General features: G+C 48.7%; 1 long non-coding RNA gene across 1 annotated transcript; it reads right to left on the bottom strand.

Annotated features, from left to right (window-relative positions):
* Window positions 1-874: 874 nt before the first annotated feature.
* LOC111737878 lies at window positions 875-4,748 on the bottom strand. Its single transcript, XR_002779593.1, has 4 exons — window positions 4,420-4,748; window positions 2,222-2,455; window positions 2,002-2,113; window positions 875-1,318 (listed from the first exon to the last, which is right to left on the bottom strand). It is a non-coding gene; the product is annotated as an uncharacterized LOC111737878 (long non-coding RNA).
* Between the last annotated feature and the right edge of the window lie 5,616 nt (window positions 4,749-10,364).

Here is a 10,364-nt window from a genome sequence, read left to right as displayed (position 1 = left end):
ATGCGCCAATTACTGATCAGCTGGGACATAATTGCAGGGCTGCCATCCTGGCTGCTGGAGGTACCAGGTCTTCCTCTCGTTAATCAACGATAATCCAGAATTACGACCCTTAATGATTTGCAAAGACACTTATGCACACACACACACATGCTCTCATACAGACACAAGTAATTGATAATCAACCATGTAATTTGAGGCAATAATTCTGTCCGAGCGGATGACAGGCTCCACCCTGCCAGCAGAAGAGAGCCCAGATCACAGCCGACCCCTGCCATGGGGGCAGCTTCTCGGGGCGAGGACGGGGGAGGGGAGGAAGGAGGGTCCTTCCCTGCTCTAGAGAGGGGCCACCAACAGTCTCCAGGCAGTAAGAGTATGGAGACTTTTTTGTTTCCCACTTTTACTTCTCTATATTTTCCATTTTTTGCACGTAGTTATCTGTAGCATTTAAAAACACCATTGTCATTGTCGTTGCTTATTCAGGGCCCTAAACCAATGGTCTCTAACTTCAGTGTACACTGAAATCACCTAGTGAGAGGGCTAAAATGTAGATTCCTGGGCCCCACCCTTAGAGAGTTAAACCTGATGTGGGGCCCAGGACTCCTCATATTTAATGAGTGCCTCAAGTGATTTGGGTGCCGACGGTCCACAGACCGCACTTTAAGGACTAATATCCTAAACCAGTGGCTCTCAACCCTGGCTGCACACTGAAATCACCCGAGGAGCTTTTAGAACAGTTGATGCCAGGGCTCAACCCCCAGAGACCCAAACTTAATTGACCTGGGTGCACCCTGGCCATCAGGATTTCTTGGGAAAGCACTACAGGTGATTCTAACCATCGACCAGGGTGGAGACCCACGCCTTACCATCCTAGCACCTGTCTTCCCACACCGTTCCCATTCTTTTCACCTTGGAGACCTCCACCTCCGTGGTCCCAAACTTCCACATGCATGAGAGTCACCTGGGTATTTTTGAAAATGCAATTTATCATCCAGGAGGTGGGGGGTGGAGGGGGTATGTGTCCCAAACACATTCCCAGGTGATGATAATGATGCTAGTCCTGGAGGGATAAGACTCTTTCTTCATTCAAGGCCCAAGCATGTGAACTCAGGTGCCAGAAAGTCCTGTTTACAGATCTCATCTTCCGAGAAAGACCTGGTGCTGGTGCTGGGCTTGCGAAGATGAATCTGATACAGCCTTGTTCAGGTGGCTGACTGCCTGTGAGTCATGTGTTAGGTTCCTTTAAGTTCCTGAGAACAAGACATGCTCAGGCTAACTCAGGTGATGTGGCGTCAGGAAGTAGGAGAAAATGGTGCCTCCCCTTGAGAAAACAAGAAAAATTCTTGAGAAGCTGAGCCCAAAGCATGAAGAAGTTATTGAGCAGGAGGGCCAGGGAAGACAAAACACGGGTGCGCCCCCTTGTGGTGGGGGCCCAGATGGCTCTAGTGGGTTCCCAGAAATGAGAGCTTCCTGGGCTTGAGCCCAGGGCCTGGAAGAAAGGCTGGCGGTGAGGAGGCTGGGCTTGGTGGTCAGTCTCCCACTATGGCCACAGGCATCGCCATCCCAGTGTGAGCATGCTGCTGCACCCATCGAGAGGAGGACTCTGTTTATCCTCTTCCCGAATCTGGCCTCCCCTTATGACTTGCTTTGACCAGTAGAATGTGGTGGCAAAATGACACTGTGCCAGCTCCGCAGCTCATCCTGAGGAGACTGGTGACTTTTGCTTTCATTCCTTTGAAAGCCAGCCGCCATGTAAGAAATCCGACTACCCTGAAGCTGCCATGCTGGCCACGTGGAGAGGCCACGTAGAGAAACGCTGGGGTGCCGGGCACTCGAATAAAGTTTTCTTAGCCCTTCCCTCCCAGTCCAGCCACCAGCTGAATGCAGCCGAGTGAATGCCAGCTAATGCCATGTGGAGCAGAAAAACCAACCAGCTGAATCCCGCCCAAAATTCTGACTCACAAAATCATGAGAAATAATAAATTGACGTTTTAAGCCACTAACTTTTCAAGTCCATTGTTACGCAGCAACAGATAACTGGAACGCTGGAGTTCTCATCTCAGTTCTGACATGCACAGGCGAGAGCAATCATCTTGTCAGGCCTCAGTTTCCTGACCTGCAAAATGAGGATTAAATGAAATCTTGCATCTAAAACCCTGGGCACAGGACCTGGCACATCACACCCGCTCACACTGAGAATCTGTGATTATTAGCGAGGCAGTACCATGGTTCTTGTACCTGCGTTCCACTCTCCCTGACAGCCATTCAGATCATCTTGTCCTCAGGTGCTTGCATGAAAGGCTGTCATTCTCCTCTAATAGGGATGGCCTGTCACCATGGCAGCACTCTGGCTAAGGGTAGTGTGCTGAGCCAGAAGAGCGTGGACACAGCCCTTCTCTGCCAGTTTCTAGCTTTGTAATCTCAGTTATTTAATGTCACTGAGCCTTGGTTTCTTCACCTGCAAAGAGAGGAAGTCAGTCACGTTCTTCCTCCAGGAAGCCCACCCTGATTAACCTCTCCCCACCACATTTCTCTAACTAGAACTTGGTTATGTCCTGCTTAAAAGATAAGCGCTAATTTCTGAACTTTTAGAAGAGAGTTGAAATTACCTGTTTCGGTTGGGAAGAGGATGTAGGGGACCCTTGACCATACTTCATTAACAAAATACTTCCTCTTTATCGAGTCCAAAGAGTTCGCTAAGTGCTTTGCAAGTATTGTCCTCACAACATGTCTCTGAGGGAGTACTATTGTCACCATTCCCCCTGTAGGGAGACGGTCCTTGCCTTAGGCGGGGCCTGGCAGTGGACACTGTAATTCATTGCTGTGTCCAATGTGTTTGTGTGTAGGAATGCTAGTCCTTCTGCCTACATACCTTAGAGACTCATAGCAAAATATGCAAGAGCAATATTTATAGAAATCGAAACAGATGATTTCTTGTCTAACTCACCCCACTTGCCCTACCTTCAGAGTACATTTGGAAGTGAGTCTCTTCTCACTAACTTTGCCACCACCACCCTGGCCCCAGCCACCATCCCTTTGCCTGCACCCCTCCAATAGCACTGTTCCCCTGCTCTCTCACCCTTACCCCGGACAGAACGATCCTGTTCAAATGCAGGACGGACGATGCCACTCGTCTGCTCAGAACCCCATGATGGCTCCCATCTAGCTGAGAGTAAACACCAGTGTCTCCACGACGATCCTCAAAGCCTGACACCACCTGCCCCTCCCATGCCCTCTCTGACAGCTGTCCTATCCCTCTCCCCTGCTCCCTCCAGGACAGCCTCTCTGTCCTTGATGCTCCTGCCTCGGGCCCTTTATAGCTGCCATTTCCTCTGCCTGGAACCCCCTTCTACCAAATACCTCCAAGGCTCGCTCTCTCACCTCCTTGAGGCCTTTACTCAAATGTCATCTTTTTCATAAGAACTTTTCTGACCACTCCATTTAAGTTGCCCCTTTATCCTGGGGTAGCTGAACCTCTTTTTCTGCATTGGCTTTCTCCCTAGCATATTACCATCAAACGTCATGTTTATGCCACTTGCTTATATATTTTTCTGTCCTGTACCCCACTTCTCCACACACACTAGAATGTGTGGGTAACAGGCAAGGATTTGTGTCTGTTTTGTTCACCGCTATTGCCCCAATAGCTCAAAAAACTTTTTAACATAAATGAATGCAAAAGCACACATACACACAAGAGTATGAGATGATGCCACAGTCATCCTCAAAAAATAAGCTGGACTCAACTTGGGTTGTGTTTTATGTGGGTGTTAAGGCCTTTCTCTAGCAGTGAGGGTTTCCAACCTTTCCCTTTTGCTTTGTGTGTGCGTGTGTGTGTGTGTACATGTCTGTGTATGTACACGTACATGTATGCAGTAAAGGCCACTAGGAGTGGAAATCTGATTGTGGTAGTGGTGGTGGATGTTAATAAAAATTCATTGAGAACATATTTCTCTATCTCCTTGAAGCTCTTAAAGCCATACCAAGTGAGACACCGCCCAGTGGTCTGGCAGAGAACAGTGGTCCAGGAAGGCAAATGGCCCCCAGCAGACTGACACTGTGATGCTAAGGAGTCCAATCAATTGGAGGAGAACTAACCAGCCGGGGCCTGGAATGTGCAGTGTGGGAACTTGCCACGTGGACCGTCCCAGCACCGTCCGAAGAGCTTTCTGTTTGCACGATCCTCCCACGTCCACTCTGATGCCTTCTCATTAGAGGTTAGGACTCCATCATTATCCTGGAGTAGAAGGGCCCAGGGCCAGGGTCTGCCATGATGTCCGGTGGGTGGGAGAACCTGGGGACTCTGGCATGCCACAGGAGAGTGACAGCGTCCCTTCCAAATGAACCACACAAATGACAGCTCAGGTGCCAAGGGACAAGGTTTCCCTTGAGAAGAATGACTGTCGATGGTGACTTTCAACTCACCCCAAGTGACAGAGTTCTTGAGATCCACATTCAGGGTCTCTACCTTCTGGTTTAGGGGGATGGAGTAGAGAACACCTCCCTGTTACAGATGAGGAAACTGAAGCTCAGAAGCATTACAAGCTCTGTCCAAGGTCCCTCCACACACTGCAAATCCAAGACGAAGGAACTTTGCTCGCTGCTGTATCCAACAGATGGTTTTGGGGGTGGTCTCTGGGCTTGAACCAATGCCTGGTTGACTCCAAAACTAATGTACTCCAAAAACCTAGCTTACTTGTCGCTCATTTTGCATCCCTTCCAAAGCCTGGCACGTGGCCAGGTGAGTGACATCTGGTGGGCATTCTGTGAACACTGGGTCACTCTACCAGGCAGTGGCAGGTTGTGCTCGTAAGGATCTCCCTGCATCGCCCCTGCCCCCGCAAGCCTATAAGCTTGCACTTTTGCTCCCAGACAGCAGGGGGCGTGCACACATTGTTTCTAGTGGGCTTCTCACCAGCCTCCCCAGAGCCTTTCACTATTCTCAGAACCCTCCTGTGATTGAGCCTGTGTTAGACGTACAGGGGCCCTACTTAAACCAGCCCGTTTAATGTCAGGAGCCTTCAAACTGTGCAGTCTTCCCCAGAAGGCAGCCCTCTGGCAATGCATGCGGCCCAATATTTATCGAGCGGTTCTCACACCAGACACATGCTAGGCACTTCGCATGCATTATTTCATTTCCTCATCTGAGGTACTAAAATGATCAATTTTACAACTGAGAGTACTGTTTTTGCCTCATTTTAAAAATGAGGATACTAAGGTTTGGGGCTAAATAGCTTGTCACCCCTACCTTTAGGACCTTCCCAGTCTGCTCCCTGGTGGTGGGCATGGGCAGGGGGGACTGGCTGAGGCCTGGGCCTCCAGAGAGGGCTGGATTGGAAAGAACCCTTCTTAGAAAAGGAATCGTTCCTGCCCCGCTTCTGCCCAGGCTCCTGCCTCCTCATGTTTTTCACTGTTCCCCAAAGCTCTGGGCAGGCCCCCAGAGCCTGCCAGCTCTGTGCTCCTCTCATGGGGCACGCAAGGCCACTTCCTCCTGGTGTCAATTCCAGCCACTTGGCACACACTGCGAAGAGTTCTGGATGTTGACGTTGGTGATGGTGGTAGGGAGGTGAGGGCCAGCTTCACGGGAGGAGAGAAGGCGTCACAGTATGTCACAGTAGAACCGGCTAGCACATGCAAGGAAACAAAACTAGACAGGGGAGGCCACGGGCCCAAGGTCACCTAGCTTGTAATGGCAGAGCCAGGGCTGGAATCCAGGACTCTGAGCTGCCAGTCTTTCTTCAGGCTTTAGCTGATCATGTTCTCCGGGGCCTGGGATTGTCTCCGTCCCATCACCCAATTCCCCACCACACCCCAGCCATATTCTATGTCGAATCTTGCCCATCCTGTCCTGGGCCCAGCCTCATGCCCCTCTTCCACCCTTTCTCTCCCCGAGTTTGAACGATTGGCTCTCTTTAACTAGTCATAGCACACACATTCTATTCTGGGTTGATTTGCCTGAACTCTCCCAGCTGATGTGGGGAGCAAGTGCCAAGGGCTGGGGCCGTACAATGGATGCGGCACTGGGCCAAGTGGTCAGACACTAACTTGCAGTGCGTCTCAGGGAGGTCACTTCACTTCTCCGGGCCTCAGTTTTCCCTCTGGTCTAGATTGGGGCTTTTCAGACCCGATCCATGGAATCTGTCTCTTGCCAGAGTGGACAAAGTCTGGCCCGTGTCCCCTGGATTCAACAGCAGCAGTCTCATGCTTTCTTTTTCTTAAATATTTGGGATTTGGGGCATGGATGAAGGATAGGTTCTGAGGCTGAGAGAAATCTGAAAACCATTTTGAGGATCTGTCCATTCTAATCTTGTGGTTTTTTGTATCTCATCTCCCAGTCGCTAGCTGGAGTAGGGCATCTTGCATAGAGTATTCTCAATAAATGTTTGGTGAGCAGAATAGAATGTCAGTGCTGAATCTGGCTGGGCAGGGGAGGGGCACGCAGGAAGTAAACAGCCAGAAAGCAGGCACGAGAGAAAGGGGGCCCTGAAACTGGCTTCCAAGGTGAAGAGCGCCTTTGAAAAGGGGCTAAGGCTGCCTTGAGTCTGCAGCTTCTGCTCCTCACCTCCTCCGGGTTCCCTCCTGGCTTGCCCTGGAAGTGAGACTGCCTCTCTCACAACCCTGCTGCGGGGGGACCACAATGTCCTTGTACAAACCCTGCCCTGTCCCCTGTTGCCAGGGCCGCCCACGCACTGAGCAGACAAGAGTCTGGCAGACACTGGTGTGGCTGAGCTCTCCTGGAACAAGTTTCAGAAGGGCTGTGGGGTTGGCATGGAGGAAAACTCTGTGGCCTGGTCAGCTGGCCAAAAGCTAGGCAGTCCGCCAGGGCCCGGGGCCCCCAAATGCAGGCCTTTCTGAGCTGCGGATTTCTGCAGGGCTTGTCTGGGAGGGGACAGACTTTGTGCTTTTTTTGTCAGTTGCAGGCCTTGTTTTACGTTGTGTGGGTAGGTTAGTTCTGCTTCCAAATCTTAGCTCCTCCTGGAGCTACAAATTACATTCTAGCCTTCATCCCTTAGCAAGGCTTCCATGCCCCAGGGTAATCAGGGACCACCCCGACTGTGGCTGCCCACAATTAGAAAAGCCTGTGTCACGCAGTGTTTAACTCTGACCAGGGTAAGAAAAGGCCTAAGAAGAACAAAGGAGAACTATTGTTACAGCCCCAAGAAGTTCCATCAGACTCTTACTAACACAATGTTCGAATTTCATTGTCATCGTCATCTTCATTGTCATTCCAGCACCCACCCACCTCTGAAGTGCTCTAAATTATACTTTATGACTGTCTGCCACATTCTTTGGGTCACTCATTACAATCATTCATGCATTCACCTCAGACTGTCTCAGCAGGAAAGTCTTTAATCTTTAAGAACCTTCTATGTGCCAGGTACAGTGTTGGGAAGTTTGCAAACTTTATTTTATTTAGTCATCGCAACAACATTGTGAAGTTGATCTGTTAGCACGCTTTTTGGATTGAGCCAGTGGTCCCTCATTGAACAATGAAGGAACTGATATCTCAGGAAATAGTTCAGAGGGGGGTGGCTTCAAGGCAGGATAACCCAGCCGCTGAATTACGCTACTGGGACCCAGGTTCTTGCCACATTTCCATTCTATCACCTTTAGCATGAGGGCTTGGTTCTCTGAGTAGTTGTCTTCATCACAGCAAAATGGCTGCCATGGCCCCAGCCATCACTCCAGACGTAATATCTGGCTGCAGGACAATTGTTTCTCTCATGTTTTAAGAGCAAGAGTATATTTCCTAGAACAGCTCTCCACACACATGCCAAGAATATCCCTCCTTACGTCTCATTAGCCAGAACTGGGTCACAGATCCATCCCAAAAGAACACTGACTAGGGGAACATAGGATACCAAGATTAATTTAGACTAATTAAGATTTCTCCCTTCCCTACTCCAGGCACATAAAGGAGTGGGGGTACTTCTGAGAAAAAAATTCAGGGCACTAAGGAAGCAAGCAGTAGTGACTATTGGATGGCAATCAACAATGTCTGCCACATGGATATTTATTATTTCCATTTTACGAATGGGAAAACTGAGGCTAAGAGAGATGAAGTAATGATTTAAAGTCACAATCAGAGGCCAAGTTAGGATTCGAACCTAGAACTGTTTGACTCCAAAGCCTGGCTCTTTCTACTATCGGATGTACCAAGCACTATTCTCTCTCTGCTTATGAGTAAGGAAGATTCTTATATCTACATCTACCTCAAATTCTTGCTGAAACAAGGGTGGATATAAATAATAGACACATATACTCACATACTGTTTTACTGCCAGTAAAATTACATTATAAGAATTTACTTTCTAGTATGTTCATTTGACTAACATTTATTTGGGGCCTTCTAGGTGACTTTGGGGATAGGAGGTAAGCCCTAATTTTGAACTTCAACAAGTCACCAGTGTGCACAGATAACTACAATTCTGTGCTGTAAGCAGATTGCCATGGGAATATAGAGCCAGAAATGCTGGAGACCAGTTTCATAGGAAAGGTAAAAATGAATTGGATTTTGAAAGGTGCACAGAGTTTGCTCAAAGAAGGAGAGGGAGAAAACCTTTTTAGGCAGAGGAAAGAGCCCCAAAGGTGTGGGCTTGAAAATTTATATGACCTTAGAGGAACAAAGAGAGATTTAATGTGGTCAGAAAGTAACTGAGGGGCAGGAAGAGGCAGAAAGAGGGTTTGGAGGCAGTTTTCCAGGGGCCTTGTATCCAAGCAAAGGAGTTCGTCTTGAGTCAGCTAGGTGTTCGGAAGTTTTAAGCAGGACTATAAAGTGATCAGATCTGAATGATTTTGAAAACTTGGAAGCTCAAATGAACCCAAGTGAAGATGAGTGGGCAATGTAAAAGGGAGAAATCAGTGGCTCCGACACAGATGTGTGCTCCAGATGTGTGGATTCCAGCACAAGTTGAGAAAAGTCACCAAGAAGGGATGAGACGTGTTCTCCCCAGCATCAGCAGCATGGCCAGCTTGGTGCCTATGTGCTCATACAGGGCTGAGCGGACCTTCCAAGGGTTTGAGAAGACCCACAAAGACTATGAATAACTTGGTTAATATATCCATACTGAATAAATACACTGACTCTGAGATTACTATTAAAAACTAGCATCTACTGAGTGCTTACTATATTGTAGGTACTTTGCTAAGTACTGTACATGCATTATCTTATTTAATTCTTACAACAATCTATTAAGGAAGGTTTAGGCTAAATTATGTGAAATTGCCAATGTGTGATGTGTTTAACTTATGAAAACAGATCAGGAAGCCTGGAGGGTGGCACAGGTTACACAGTCACACATAGCAGACTCAGGAGTCAAACCCAGATCAGCCTGAGTAAGGCAACCCTGAGTTCTAACTGTGGCCACCACTTACTAGCTGTGTGTTCTACGGTGAGTTACTTACCCTCTCTGAACTTCTGTTTCTTCATCTATAAAATGGCAATAAACTGAACCCCCTTCAGTAGGTATGGATTAGAAGAGAGACTACATTAAAATACTTAGCACAATGCCATACATAGAATGTTAGCTATGCTTGTCATCATTGCTATTAATATTCCAAAGTCTGGCCTCTTAAGCACCTTCCCAACCTGTGGTGGGAGAGATGCTTTCCGGAGTCTGTGTGTCCCCTGGAAAAGGAACCATGACCAGTTCCAGTGTTAACTGGTAAATAGTCTGCCAACTCACAGGGTGAGGAGAGCCGGGAGCTGTGTCCTCTGGTTTCCGGCATTGCAGACCCCTGCTTGTTCCTTCCTCTCTTGAGGTCTTGGGTCCTCATGGCCATGGGGAATTTACCTGGTAGGGAGCAGCCTTTCCCATTGCAGAGCAGCTGGAGCAGCTCTGCTCTCACTCAGGGACATCTTTCTATAGAGCTATTTCTGCTTCCTTCTCCCATGAACCAGCCTGCAAAAGACAGTATTTCCAGGAAACCCTGGCTGTTGAGAGCCCCATCTATCAGTGAGGGGTCCTGCGAGTGTCCATTGCCCTCAGGCTTCATGTAAGTGCTTTCTGGTTTTGTGTCCAGATGTTTCTGATACATGTGTGCATGCAGCTGTGTGTGCGTTTGTTTCTGAGCCCAAGTGGAGCCATGTGGGCATGGGATGGGGGCTGGCATCACCCTTGGCAGCAACATCCCCAGGACACCTTAACATTCCATGCCTGGCGGGGGAGGGGGGGTGGGCAGCCTGCTGGGTGAATGATGACTCCTTACACTTCTCCATCTAAATTTTGGAATGTTCTTTAGGCAGAAATTACAAGTGCTGCTAACTTGAGAATAAAGTTAAAACCTTGGCCCCCAGCCGTTTTCAGCATTATCTCCTAGAGAAGGGTCCTTTGACTCACAGGCTGACATCCAGGCAGCTGTACCAATAA

Source organism: Pteropus vampyrus, unplaced genomic scaffold (assembly GCF_000151845.1).
Source record: "Pteropus vampyrus isolate Shadow unplaced genomic scaffold, Pvam_2.0 Scaffold32, whole genome shotgun sequence".
Classification (NCBI taxonomy): domain Eukaryota; kingdom Metazoa; phylum Chordata; class Mammalia; order Chiroptera; family Pteropodidae; genus Pteropus; species Pteropus vampyrus.
This window is presented reverse-complemented; position numbering and strand designations above follow the sequence as displayed.